General features: G+C 51.1%; 2 pseudogenes; both read right to left on the reverse strand.

The window, feature by feature from the left end:
* Positions 1-9,329: 9,329 nt before the first annotated feature.
* On the reverse strand, positions 9,330-9,489 carry LOC149432411 (U2 spliceosomal RNA; annotated as a pseudogene).
* A 676-nt stretch (positions 9,490-10,165) lies between these two features.
* Positions 10,166-10,331, reverse strand: LOC149432412 (U2 spliceosomal RNA; annotated as a pseudogene).
* Between the last annotated feature and the right edge of the window lie 2,629 nt (positions 10,332-12,960).

Below are 12,960 nucleotides of genomic sequence, written 5' to 3' on the forward strand. Positions count from 1 at the left end.
CCTGCCAGGATGTATGTGCTGCCCTGTTCCCTATGGATCCCGCACTGCTATCTCAGGTAGGGATGAGGTTTGATCCATACAAAGGTTTGGGTGTTCTACTGCCAATCGATGTTAGGGAGAACGCAGCCCATCGATCTACTACAGAGCGGTGACATCACTGAGAACGCAGCCTATCCATTCACTAGAGAGCAGTGACATCACTGACAATGCAGCCTATCCATTCACTAGAGAGCGGTGACATCACCGAGAACGCAGCCTATCCTTTCACTAGAGAGCCGTGACATCACCGAGAATGCAGCCTATCCCTTCACTAGAGAGCGGTGACATCACTGAGAATGCAGCCTATCCATTCACTAGAGAGCGGTGACATCACTGAGAACGCAGCCTATCCGTTCACTAGAGAGCGGTGACATCACTGAGAACGCAGCCTATCCGTTCACTAGAAAGCGGTGAAATCACTGAGAACGCAGCCTATCCGTTCACTAGAGAGCGGTGACATCACTGAGAATGCAGCCTATCCGTTCACTAGAGAGCGGTGACATCACTGAGAACGCAGCCTATCCGTTCACTAGAGAGCGGCGACATCACTGAGAACGCAGCCTATCCATTCACTAGAGATCTGTGACATCACTGAGAACGCAGCCTATCCATTCACTAGAGAGCGGTGACATTACCGAGAATGCAGCCTATCCATTCACTAGAGATCTGTGACATCACTGAGAATGCAGCCTATCCATTCACTAGAGAGCGGTGACATCACTGAGAATGCAGCCTATCCATTCACTAGAGATCTGTGACATCACTGAGAATGCAGCCTATCCATTCACTAGAGAGCGGTGACATCACCGAGAATGCAGCCTATCCATTCACTAGAGATCTGTGACATCACTGAGAATGCAGCCGATCCATTCACTAGAGAGCGGTGACATCACCGAGAACGCAGCCGATCCATTCACTAGAGAGCGGCGACATCACTGAGAATGCAGCCTATCCATTCACTAGAGAGCGGTGACATCACCGAGAACGCAGCCCATCCATTCACTAGAGATCTGTGACATCACTGAGAATGCAGCCTATCCATTCACTAGAGATCTGTGACATCACTGAGAATGCAGCCTATCCATTCACTAGAGAGCAGCGACATCACTGAGAATGCAGCCTATCCATCCACTAGAGATCTGTGACATCACTGAGAATGCAGCCTATCCGTTCACTAGAGATCTGTGACATCACTGAGAATGCAGCCTATCCATTCACTAGAGATCTGTGACATCACTGAGAATGCATCCTATCCATTCACTAGAGAGCGGTGACATCACTGAGAATGCAGCCTATCCATTCAATAGAGACCGATGACATCACTGAGAATGCAGCCTATCCATTCACTAGAGAGCGGTGACATCACTGAGAATGCAGCCTATCCATTCACAGGCATTCAGTACCCGACACAAATCTCGAAGAGTCCCCAGGAATATTCGTCCTCTGCAGGCGCACCTCATACTACTATAGACCAATAATCGATCTTCTCTCCTTCATAGTCATCAGCTTCCACTCCTAATGTATGTCCTCCCCCCCAATATTACCTCTAAATCAGGTGCACTCCTCCCCTCCTCCATTCACACATGCTAACACCATTACCCTGGCTGTGCATCGATCTCACACTTAGTTACCAAACATTCAATACGGCAGAGCAGCTGCGAGAGTCGCCCCGACCGGTAATTATCGCGGCTTTCTTTTAAATGATACGAATATCTCGGCGCAGAAGACGTCTGGAAGCCGTAAGGGAAGTACATTTGCTGCGTTTACGCCACAAGATTTATCGCGCACTTACCCTGAAAGTATTTTAAAGTCCGCTGATATGAATTAAAATGTGCGATGTGCTGCGGGGCGATGGAGGGGAGAGGTGTGTTTCCAATTTATCCTTCACCCGCGATATAATGTCAAGCGATATTTTGGGAGCCGGTGACCTCACCGAGCAAACGGTCGGCTATAATTTGTAAATGCGACAGCGTTCGCCGTAGGACCCGACTTGGCTGCACTCAGCGGAACGATGAAATATGACTTGTTAAGTTGCTGCGTTCGTTCTCAGAGTGCAATGAGAGGCCAGCGCGGACGCAAGGCCGACTGGAGGAATACAGTGCGCCTAGGTGACGAGAACAAAGAGCTGCTCCTCATACCCACCATTTCCTGATATAAAATCATCATTTGTTTCACAGTTAAAGAGAAACTGTCCCCTTCCCATCCATAGAAAGGAGCCCCTCCCCCACACAGATCCCCATATACTCCCCTGGAATAACCATCCCTAAACAGGGGGGGGAGCCTTCAACACCACATACCATGCCTTTCGAACATCTCTACTGCCAACTAGTGGTGGGCTGAACAACCCCCTGTTGGGTTCTCTGACAGCTGAATGTCAAAAGAATTGTCAGCATTGCTGGAACCCCCCCAAGCCAAAATAAAAAAAAAATGGCATGGGTGTCCCCTCCAAAATCCATACCAGACCCTTATCCAAGCATGCAGCCGGGCAGGTCAGGAAAGAGGGGGAGACAAGCGAACCATACCAGAATGCATAAAAGGGAGAGGTGCAGCGCTAACTTGATAAATATACACTTATATAATTATATAAATCAATGTTAAGGTGCTGTTAAAGTGCAAAACGGTGACTAAAATAAGTATAGTCCATAACGTGTTCAAAACCCAAGAGAGTCTTCAAAAAGCTCCAATACCTGGATTCGTGGATGAGGTGATAAAGGTATAAAGATTGCGCACTCACCAGATACGCAATCCAAATGCGCATTCAAAGCAGATAATCCTAGGGTCCTCATATGGATCTGGTCAGATCTGGTCACAAAAGCCCCTCGCCACTGCATTGAAAAAGGTGAAAGTCCTGCCCCGGGCTCTGAGGAACACTTCCCGATCTTCGGACATGGCCTTAGATGAACAGATGAGAGGACAAACCAGCAAGCAAGAAATCCAGTCTATGCACACGATGCTAGTACTGTACTTCCTGCTTTATTCGGCGATCCATACCAGGCCACATGCCCTCAACATGGGGGGGTGCTTTGGGGCAGGGGGGCTCTCCCCACAGGGTACCTTGTCCCCACATTGATGGGGACAAGGGCCTCTTCCCCACAACCCTGGTTGGTGGTGGTCTGCGGGAATCTGGAAGCCTCCTTTAACAAGAGGGCCCCCAGATCCTGCCAACCCCCTGTGTATGAATGAGTATGGGGTACGTAATACCGCTACCCATTCACAACGAAAAAAAAAAGACAGAAGCAGGGGCGGACTGACCATTTGGAAACTTGGGCCCAGGGTCAGTAGGGGGCCCCATGAGATGCCCCTGGTACCTTTTTCTTAGGTTTTTTTGAGTTTGGGTAAGGACACAAGGGCCCCATGATCCCCTATTGCCCGGGGGCCCCATGAGTTTTCAGTCCGCCCCTGGTAGGGGGCCCCATGAGATGCCCCTGGTACCTTTTTCATAGGCTTTTTTGAATTTGGGTAAGGACACAGGGGCCCCATGATCTCCTATTGCCCGGGGGCCCCATGAGTTTTCAGTCCGCCCCTGGTAGGGGGCCCCATGAGATGCCCCTGGTACCTTTTTCATAGGCTTTTTTGAATTTGGGTAAGGACACAGGGGCCCCATGATCTCCTATTGCCCGGGGGCCCTATGAGTTGTCAGTCCGCCCCTGGACAGAAGACAGTCTTTGACAAGTCCTTTATTAAAAATAAAAATAAATAAAAAGCCCCCTGAAGTAGATCCAACATCAATCACGATGACCGCCGCCCCGAAAAAGAAAAAAAATCTGCTCCGCTCTCCACGCCGGCTCCCGCTGTCTGATTGCTTCGCTGGAATGACAGTTCTTAAATAGGGTGATGTTTTTGCAAGGGGGCCGCCCCTTGTGACGTCATCATGCCCTGTGATTGGCCAAAAGCATTGCACCTGACCTGCATTGGTCAATCGCAATGCACTGTCAGGGTGCAATGCATTGTGGGGCGCGGCAGGTGAGTAGCCCCTCCCGTTCATTTGTTCACTGAATACATGAACAGGCCATTTTTTTTTTGGTTGAAAAACATACTTTTTATATAAGTATTAAAAAACAAGATACTTTAGCTGGGGGAACTGACCATTTGGAAACTCGAGGGCCCGGGGTCAGTAGGGGGCCCCATGAGATGCCCCTGGTACCTTTTTCATAGGCTTTTTTGAGTTTGGGCAAGGACACAGGGGCTCCATGATCCCCTATTACTTGGGGGCCCCATGAGTTGTCAGTGCGGATCAGACTTGCGGCATTCCTGGCCGCAGGATTGCGGACAGCCTAGCGCTCGTCCAGGACACGGTCCAATACATCAAGGACCGCCGTGTACACGCGGCCCTGGTCAGCCTTGATCAGGAAAAGGCATTTGACTGCGTCTCTCATGGGTTTATGTGCAGAGCCCTGCGCAGGTTTGGTCTCGGGGAAATGTTTTGTTCATATGTTGACATCATGTACAATGACATTTGTAGTACGGTGCAGGTGAATGGCTGGAAAACTTACCCCTTCCCGGTCCTCTCCGGGGTCAGACAAGGCTGCCCTCTCTCACCTCTGCTTTTTGTTTGCTGTATAGAGCTCTTCGCGGAATGCATCAGACAGAATCCAGAGATCGGGGGAATCACCGCACCGGGACCAGACAGAAGGGAAGTGAAGTGCTCGCTCTACATGGATGACGTGACGGTGTTCTGTGCCAACCAGCGCTCCATCGACCTGCTCGTCCAGACCTGCGAGGACTTCGGTCAAGCTTCGGGGGCAAAAGTCAACTGCGGGAAGTCGGAGTTCATGCTCTTCGGAAAGTGGTTCCTGCCTTCTTCTGCATCCATGCCCTTCGGCATCAAGACAGACTTCATGAAAATCCTGGGAGTTTGGTTTGGTGCCGAGGGCGCAGCCCTGAATTCTTGGGAGGAGAGACTGTTGAAGATGAGGCAAAAGTTTGGACTTTGGAGCCTCAGAGACCTTACCATCGAAGGGAAGACACTGGTACTCCGCAGCGAGATTCTCCCTGTGTTGCAGTACCTCGCCCAGGCCTAGCCTCCACGGGTCAACACCTGTAAGGCCATGACCAGGGCGGTGTTTCACTGCATCTGGGGCTCCAAGATGGACAGAGTGAAGCGGGCAGTCATGTTCAAGGAACCCCTGAAGGGCGGTAAGGGCGTGTGCGACATCGCCACCCAACTGATGGTGTTCTTTGCCTGCAACTGCATCCGCAGGACTTTGCCAAAAAGGATTATTGACTCTGGCGGGAACGCAGTGTCACGCTTCTTCCTGTTGCCTCTCTGGAGGTCCCTCGGATGGGACAATTGGGACAGTTCCATCCCCTACAACTGGGACACTCCTTGGTACTACCTGGATACCTTCAGGTTTATCAAGGAGCAGGGGCTACAGGGAGTCAAGCCTGACTTGTGGAAACCGAAGACTATCTACAAGCTCATCAGAGCAAGTGACATTTTGGAGTCGGTTCCAGGCCTGCCTTCAGACACCGGCAAGGTGGTCTGGAGGAATGTTTCTTCAAACATCCTCACCAACAGGCACAAGGACTTGGCATGGATGGCAATCCAAGGGGGGTTTCCTCTCAGGACATTTATGCATGCCAGGAACCTGAGCAGATACAGGCACTGCCCCTTCTGCATCATCCACGAGGAAACGGCTCATCACGTTTTCTGGGAGTGCTCTTTTGCTCAGGACTTGTTGAGGGCCCTGGAAGCCGAACTCAAGGACTTTGGGGTGTTGAACGGACTTTTCTGTGGAACTTTTACTCTGGAGGACATTGACAGCGCCTGGCGGGTGCTGTGTTGTTTTAAGGACGCTTTATGGTGCGCCAGGAAGCACCTCATCCACCAGCGGGAGATGATATCCATTGAGGACTGCCGCAGACTGATCCTCAGTCTAATCAGGGACTATACCTTGATGGACTTTAAGGAGGAAGAGGACGTCTGAAGATCTCCCCTTCCCCCTACTCCCCCACCCCCCCCGCGTGTCTTTGTCCCTTCAATAAAGCTTCGGGCCTGTGACCACTTTTTCCCCCCTCCCCCCCTCACACCCGATGCTTATTGTAAATTGCAATAATCGTATCTTGCATGATTTTGTAATAGTAGGAAATGTTTTCTAAGCATGCTATAGTCTTGGGATAGGCGGCGTTATGCATGACGTGTTGGTCTGGGGATTCGTTCGCCACGCACATCACGTCAGGCATCATACCGCTGAGTGAATGTATTTATTGTATGCCTGGAACTATATTGCAATGTGGTGTATTATGCGCTGCGTCGCAGTATAGGGTGAGATGTACCCCGATTACGAATATCGTGTTTTTTTATACTTCTGTAATAAAGTATATTTTTCAATCAAAAAATTAGTTGTCAGTGCGCCCCTGGTCGGGATACATCTGCACTGTGCTTAATACACCACATGACAATACACTTCCAATCCTGGCCTGGACGAGGTACTGCAACACAGGGAGAATCTCGCTGCGGAGTACCAGTGTCTTCCCTTCGATGGTAAGTTCTCTGAAGCTCCAAAGTCCAAACTTTTGGTTCGTCTTTGACAGTCTCTCCTCCCAGGACTTCAGCACCAAACCAGACTCCCAAAATTTTGATGAAGTCCATCCTGATGCCGAAAGGCATGGATGCAGAAGAAGGCAGGAACCACTTTCCAAAGAGCATGACCTCTGACTTCCCGCAGTTGACATTTGCCCCTGAAGCTTGGCCGAAGTCCTCGCAGGTCTGGACGAGCAGGTCGATGGGGCGCTGGTCAGCACAGAAAACCATCACGTTGTCCATGTAGAGGAAGCACTTCACTTCCCTTCTGTCTGGTCCCGGGGCAGTGATCCCCCTGATCTCTGGATTCTGTCTGATGCATTTGGCAAAGAGCTCTATACACAAAGCAGAGGTCAGAGGGGGCAGCCTTGTCTGACCCTGGAGAGGACCGGGAAGGCAGGGGCGGACTGACAATTCATGGGGCCCCCGGGCAATAGGGGATCATGGGGCACCTATGTCCTTGTCCACACTCGAAAAAAGCTTATAAAAGGTACCAGGGGCATTTCATGGGACCCCCTACTGACCCGGGCCCTCGGGCAGTGCCCGAGTGTTCGAATGGTCAGTCCGCCCCTGCGGGAAGGGGTCAGTTTTCCAGCCATTCACCAATACCGTACTACAGATATCATTGTACAAAAGGTCAACATACAAACAAAACATTTCCCCAAGACCAAACCTGTGCAGGGCTCTGCACATAAACCCATGAGAGACACGGTCAAAGGCCTTTTCCACGGCGGTCTTTGATGAACTGGACTGTGTCCCAGACAACCACTAGGCTGTCCACAATCCTGCGGCCAGGAATGCCGCAAGTCTGATCCGAGTGGATGATCTGTCCGATGACAGCCTTCAGCCTATTGGCCATAACCTTGGCAAGGATCTTGTAGTCCACGTTCGAGATAGAGATGGGATGCCAGCTTTTCAAACCACATCTCTCCCCCTTACGCTTATACAAGATTGTGATCTCCCTCAACGAAGGAGGAATTCTGCAAAGTCCTCCACCAACATCTCCTCGTAGAGTTTGGCCAGGTCTGGGCCCACGAGATCCCACAGCGCTACATAGAGTGCCACTGGGAGACCGTCGCAGCCCAGGGTCCTGCCCCGCCTAAAGGATCTTTTGGCAGAGTGCAGCTCCTCCAACATCAAGGGAGCGTTGGTGGCCAAAAAACCTGCAGGATACCTGACAAGAATCTGTTGGCTGCTGACGTGCTTGTTTCTTTAGAGGAATAGAGGTCGGTGTAGTAGTCGCTGACCACCCGCATCATGGCTTCCTCCCCCTTCTGGAGTGTTCCGGTCTTGTCACGCAGCTCCGACAGGGGTGTGTGTCCTGAAAAAGAAAGTTACACTTCTCACCTTTCTCCAGATTCTCCATCTTGGCATGGAAGACGATGTGCCTGGATTCTTCCTCGAAGTGTGTTTTCAAGCACTTCTTGGTGTCCTCCAGGTCCTGCTTCATGTTCCAGCCGCAGTGATGAAAGTCCTGCAGGGACTGCAACTGGCGCTGCAGTCTCGTGAGTTCCCTTGCCTAAAGGAAGCTGCGCAGTGTAACTTTCACAAACTCCCACCAATCCAGGAGCCTGGGCCGAGGGAAAAACCCATAATGCCTGACTGCCTGGGAGGTGAGCATAAAATCAATCCTATACTATACAGCCACACTCATTTTTTTTTTTTTTTAAGTCCGCAAACGTGCAAACTACAACGACAAAAACCCGTAAGTGTATCACAAAAAAAGTGCAAGTGCAAAACACCACACGAAAAAGTGCACTTAGGGGTGTGCTTACCCTGATCCCCCGGGGCACGAAGCTCCTGACGGGGACAAGGTTCCCAATTGGTCCTCCTGGCCAACAGGCCTGATGGACCACCGTTCCTAGTGTCCAGCCGAAGCCAGACACCCAGTACTTGGTCAGGGGGCTCTCCCGAAGAAAAGCCCACCAGGGATCAGGGGAGGAAGGAACCAAAAGATTTTTAAGTCCGCAAACGTGCAACTATAACGAAAAAACCCGTAAGTGTTCACAAAAAAGTGCAAGTGCAAAACACCACACAAAAAGTGCACTTAAGGGTGTGCTTTTGTCCTACCCCCGAAGGGGTTGGACCACTACCCTGATCCCCCGGGGCACGAAGCTCCTGACAGGGACAAGGTTCCCATTTGGTCCTCCTGGCCAAAAGGCCTGGTGGACCACCGTTCCTTATGTCCAGCCGAAGCCGGACATCCAGTACTAGGCCAGGGGGTTCTCCCAAAGAGAAAACCCCCTAGGGACAGGGGAGGAAGGAACCGTAGGGCCTCACATCCTCCCCCTAGACTTCAGGGCAGGCCCGAGGACCCACACCCTCCATCCTGTGAAAAAACACACACAAAAGTAAAAAGTGACAAACGTGGGGTGGTGGAAAAATAAATAAATAAATAATTAAATAAATCTATAAAAATAATAAAAAGTGTCGTGCCCAAATTGTGCACTGACCAGACCCTGAGGCCTGTAGCAAAAAAATTGCCCAGAACTTGACCAAAAGGCCCGGTCCTAGAGGCGCAGTGCAAAAAGTGTTTAAACTCGGTGACCATGTGCTCATTCGCAACGTGGGGTCCCACACCCAAGTGCTACTCAGAGCACCCCTGAGGCGACTACTCAGGGGGCACTTAGTTTGCGGACTCTCTGCCTTCCCAGCCCCTGGCTAGACCAAGGTAGATCCGTCCAAATCAGGAGGAAACTGGGTCCTTCAGACGTTCCAAAGGAGAATTACTCCCGAGGCCCCAGAACGAATCATGGCGCTCCCCGGTTTCTGTTCCCCCCGTAATAGCCATCCAGACCCCCATCATACCAGTGAGGGTACTATACAACAACCATCCCCGCAAAGCTAGAATGGTCGGGAGCACCCCCACTGGACACTGATAAGAACAGATACTACACTTGATCTTAGCCAAAAGGCCGAGAAGCGATGACTTAGGGGTGTGCTTTGTCCTTCCCCCGAAGGGGATGGACCTCTACCCTGATCCCCCGGGGCACGAAGCGCCTGACAGGGACAAGGTTCCCATGTGGTCCGCCTAGCCAAAAGGCCTGGCAGACCCTGTCCCTTGTGGCCAGCCACCAAGTACTTGGTAAGGGAGCGGTCCTGAAGAGAAAACCCCCCCAGGGACAGGGGAGGAAGGAACCAAAAGGCCACACATCCTCCCCCTAGACTTCAGGGTAGGCCTGAGGACCCACACCCTCCATCCTGTTAGGAAAAAAAAACACATAAGTGAAAAGTGACAAAACGTGGGAGAAAAAATAAATTAAATAAAAAATTGGCCGTGCAATTGTGCACTGGATGGGCCCTGAGGCCCGTAGCATAAAAATTGCCCTGGACTTAGCCAAAAGGCCTAGCCCTAAAAGGCGCAGTGCAGGAAAAGTGTTTTGGATCAGTGACCATGTGCATGTTTCACACATTGGGATCCCACCCCCATGTGCTACTAAGAGCACCCCTGAGGCAACCACTCTCAGGGGGCACTGTTCCGCAGACTCTCTGCCTCCCCGGTCCCTGGCCAGACAAGGTAGATCCGTTCAAATCAGGAGGAACTGGGCCCCTCTGGCGTTCCTGGGGGGAATTACTCCCAGGCCCCAACTGCCTGTGGGCGCCTTGGTTTCTGTTCCGCCCTGTATTAACCATCAGGACCCCCATCCTACCAGCAGGGGTACTATACAACCAATCACCCCGCAAGCAGGAAAGATGGTGGAGCGCCCCTACTGGACACTGATAAGAACAAATACTACACTTGATCTTAGCCAAAAGGCCGAGAAGCAACCAGTTGTTACCTATTTTTTGTTGAAAAATATACTTTATTTACAGAAGTATAAAAAAAACACGATATTCGTAATCGGGGTACATCTCACCCTGTACTGCGACGCAGCGCATAATACACCACATTACAATATAGTTCCAGGCATACAATAAATACATTCACTCAGCGGTATGATGCCTGACGTGATGTGCGTGGCAAACGAATCCCCAGACCATCACGTCATGCATAACGCCGCTTACCCCGAAACTGTTTGTGGCCCCCTAGGTTACCCCCAGGGGCGCCACCGCATAATAATATAGCATGCATAAAAACATTTCCAGAATATACAAAACCATGCAAGTTCAAAAACACGTACAAATTCTAACAAGCATCGGGGGGGGGTGTGTGTGTATGTGTGTGGGGATGGGATAGGGGAAAAAGGGGTCACAGGCCCGAAGCTTTATTGAAGGGGCAAAGACACGCGGGGGGGAGTAGGAGGAAGGGGAGATCTTCAGACGTCCTCTTCCTCCTTAAAGTCCATCAAGTTATAGTCTCTCAGCAGACTGAGGATCAGTCTGCGGCAGTCCTCAATGGACATCCTCTCCCGCTGGTGGATGAGGCACTTCCTGGCGCACCATAAAGCGTCCTTAAAACAACACAGCACCCGCCAGGCGCTGTCAATGTCCTCCAGAGTAAAGGTTCCACAGAAAATTCCATTCAACACACCAAAGTGTGTGATGGCTGCCTGTGGCACAAAGTCTTTGAGTTCAGGTTCCAGGGCCCTCAACAGGTCCTGAGCAAAAGAGCACTCCCAGAAAATGTGCTGAGCCGCTTCCTCCTGTATGATGCAGAAAGGGCAGTGTCTGTATCTGCTCAGGTTCCTGGCATGCATAAATGTCCTGAGTGGCAACCCCCCTTGGATTGGCATCCATGCCAGGTCCTTATGCCTGTTGGTGAGGATGTTTGAAGAAACATTCGTCCAGACCACCTTGCAAGTGGCTGTAGGCAGGCCTGGAACCGACTCCAAAATGTCTTTTGCTCTGATAAGCTTGTAGATAGTCTTTGGTTTCCAAAAGTGAGGCTTGACTCCATGTAGACCCTGCTTCTTTATAAACTTAAAAGTGTCCAAGTAGTACCAAGGAATGTCCCAGTTGGGGATAGAACTGTCCCATTTGTCCCATCCGAGGGACCGCCAGAGGGGCAAAAGGAAAAAATATAACACGGAGTTTCCACCAGAGTCCATAATCCGGTTCAGCGGATGCAGTTGCAGGCAAAGAGCACCCTCAGTTGGGTGGCGATGTCGGGCACGCCCTTACCACCCTTGAGAGGTTCCTTGAACATGACTGTCTGCTTCACTCTTTCCATCTTGGAGCCCCAGATGAAGTAAAACAGCGCCCTGGTGATGGCCTTGCAGGCGTTGATGGCTGTCCGCAGGGGCCAGGCCTGGGTGAGGTAATGCAACACAGGGAGAATCTCACTGCGGAGTACCAGTGTCTTCCCTTCGATAGTAAGTTCTCTGAGGCTCCAAAGTCCAAACATTTGGTTAATCTTTGACAGTCTCTCCTCCCAAGAATTCAGGGCTGCGCCCTCAGCACCAGACTCCCAGAATTTTGATGAAGTCCATCTTGATGCTGAAAAGCATGGATGCAAGGGAGGGCAGGAACCACTTTCCGAAGAACATGACCCCTGACTTCCCGCAGTTGACTTTTGGTCCTGAAGCTTAGCTGAAGTCCTCTGGACAAACAGATCAATGGAGCGCTGGTCAACACAGTACACCGTCACGTTGTCCATGTAGAACAAACACTTCACTTCCCTTCTGTCTGGTCCCCATGCAGTTATCTCCTTGATCTCTGGATTCTGTCTGATGCATTCCACGAAGAGCTCTATACACAAAGCAGAGGTCAGAGGGGGCAGCCTTGTCTGACCCTGGAGATGACTCGGAAGGGGTCAGTTTTCCAGCCATTCAGTACTACAGATGTCATTGTACATAAGGTCAACATACAAACAAAACATTTCCCCAAGACCAAACCTGTGCAGGGCTCTGCACATAAACGCATGAGAGACACGGTCAAAGACCTTTTCCTGGTCAAGGCGTGCACATGTCTTTGATGAACTGGACTGTGTCCTGGACAACTGCTAGGCTGTCCGCAATCCTGCAGCCAGGAATGCTGAAAGTCTGATCTGGGTGGATCTGTCCGATGATGAGCTGTCCGATGACAGCCTTCAGCCTATTGACCATGGCCATAACCTTGGCGAGGCTCTTGTAGTCCACATTCAAGATAGAGATGGGACGCCAGTTTTTCAAATCACATCTCTCACCCTTAGGCTTATACAAGATCGTGATCATCCCTTCCCTCAACGAAGGAAGCATTCTGCAAAGTCCTCCACCACCATCTCATACAGCTCGAGCAGGTCCGGGCCCATGAGATCCCACAGCCCTAAGTAGAGCTCAGCTGGGAGACCGTCGCAGCCCAGGATCCTGCCCCACCTAAAGGATCTGGCAGCAGAGTGCGGCTCCTCCAACATCAAGGAAGCGTTGGTGGCTGACAAACCTGCAGGATCAATAACGTTGAAGAATCGGCTGCTGACGTGTTTTTGTTTCTTTAGGGGAATAGAGGTCGGTGTAGTAGTCGCTGACCACCTGCATCATGGC

The sequence above is a fragment of the Staurois parvus genome, unplaced genomic scaffold (genome assembly GCF_062004578.1).
Source record: "Staurois parvus isolate SC_StPar_1 unplaced genomic scaffold, SC_StPar_1.0 ptg002154l, whole genome shotgun sequence".
Classification (NCBI taxonomy): Eukaryota; Metazoa; Chordata; class Amphibia; order Anura; family Ranidae; genus Staurois; species Staurois parvus.